Source organism: Pimephales promelas, chromosome 2 (genome assembly GCF_988280905.1).
Source record: "Pimephales promelas chromosome 2, fPimPro1.hap1.1, whole genome shotgun sequence".
Classification (NCBI taxonomy): Eukaryota; Metazoa; Chordata; class Actinopteri; order Cypriniformes; family Leuciscidae; genus Pimephales; species Pimephales promelas.
In genome coordinates, this window is record NC_142770.1 from 52,684,285 (window position 1) to 52,686,285 (window position 2,001).

Here is a 2,001-nt window from a genome sequence, read left to right on the forward strand (position 1 = left end):
GCGCGGGGCTGGGTGCTCTAAGCCCAAGTCATACAGGCAACCATGCCTCCCCGGGACTCCCCCTGCGAGCGGCGGCTGTTTGAAGGACGGTAACCCCACCGCACGGGGCTTCAAACGACCGTAGCTCTCCGAAGGCGGCTCCGATCGACGCCAAATTTTTGTCGGCTGGAGAACGGGACGAGACCTTTCGAATGAGACCGCCCCCAGCCCCGTGGGCCCCCGGGGGCCCGAGATACGGGCCCCCAAAGCGCCCCGGAAGCGGAAAAACGCAAATATCTCGCCGAAAACTCGACGTGCCCGGCCGAGGCCGGGCTCATTCGAACCGTCTCGCCGAGCTGAACGCGTCCATATGCGTTTCGTCGTTTTTGGTCGAGTATTCGCGGAGATATCGGCCGAAAACCCTCGGCCGCGCTCTGAAATGGCGCCCGCCGATGACGTCACGATCCCGGGAGAAAATCGCCCGTATCTCCGCGACGCGAAGGCCCAGAGAGCTCAAATTTGGGTGGCGAGGTCCCACGGGGGCCCTCGCTCGAACCAGGGCGGCGGCGGGCCCCGGGGACGCCCCCTACCGGATCGCCGTTCGCCGGGACCCCCGACTTTGAACGGCTATAACTCGGGGACCCGGGCGAGTTGGACCTCGTGGGTGGGCTCTTTCGAAAGGCCCCGTCCGGCACTACGGTCGATTCGAGTTTGGGGAAGATTGGCCCGGGGGTTCGCGAGATATAAGCCAAAAACGCCGCGCCTTTGACCGGGCCTAACTCCCTGACCCCGAGGCCCCCGGGGACGCGGGTGGCCTCTTTGGATAGGGCCCCCCGAGGCCTACGGAAGACCCGAGTTTGAAATTTTTTCGCCCGGCCGTTTTCGAGATATCGGCGAAAAACGGAATCTTCCCGTCCGGTGGGTGGGTGGGTGTGGGTGTGGGTGTCTCCGGGGGGCGGGGGGACTTCCAGGACCCCGGGGGGGCCACCTGGCCGTGCCCGAGGACGGTGCACCTCCCTGGGTGTGCCGTCAGAGCCTCCGGGGCCCCGGAAGTCCCCGCCCACTGCACGTTTTCGGACTTTGAGGGATTTTCGGGCCCCGAATTCGAACGCCCGTAGCTCGGGGACCCGGCGGCCCAGAGACACCGGACTCGGGTCAAGTGTGGCGTCCCGGCGGGCCCCTCGCAAAGAGCCCGCCCCCGAGCTCCGGGGCCCCCGGGTCCCGGAGAAAAGGGGCCCGACGTGTCGGGGGGGCGCCCGGGAAGGAAAGGTCCCAGGGGCCCGGGGCAGGCGGGGTCCGAGAGGGCCCGTGGGGAGCCCCCGACACCCGAAAGGGCGAGCCGCTGGGACCTCCCCTCTCCGAGATACGGGCCGTTTTCTCCGAAAGTCGCCCGCGCGTAACGGGGCCCATCTCGGGACCGGGAGGTCCCAGCGGCTCGCGGCGGCGGGTGCGGGGCCCGCTCTCGGGGACCTTGCTCCTCCCGCCGTCCCGAGCCACGGGGACCTTCCGGTCCCGAGATACGGCCACTTCCTGTCCAGCTTTGACCGGGTGTAACTCAAAAGTAAGCCGAGTTGGGGCTCCACACTCGGGGGTATTGGGGGCCTCTGGGAGGGCCCCCCACGCCGGGTGTATGGGGCCCCAACTCGGCTTGGTTCCGGAGATATGGCCCTTTAAAGTTTCAACTTTGACCGGCTGTAACTCGAAAAGTGAGCCGAGTTGGGGCTCCACACTCGGGGGTATTGGGGGCCTCTAGGAGGGCCCCCCACGCCGGGTGTATGGGGCCCCAACTCGGCTTGGTTCCGGAGATATGGCCCTTTAAAGTTTCAACTTTGACCGGCTGTAACTCGAAAAGTGAGCCGAGTTGGGGCTCCACACTCGGTGGTATTGGGGGCCTCTAGGAGGGCCCCCCACGCCGGGTGTATGGGGCCCCAACTCGGCTTGGTTCCGGAGATATGGCCCTTTAAAGTTTCAACTTTGACCGGCTGTAACTCGAAAAGTAAGCCGAGTTGGGGCTCCACACTC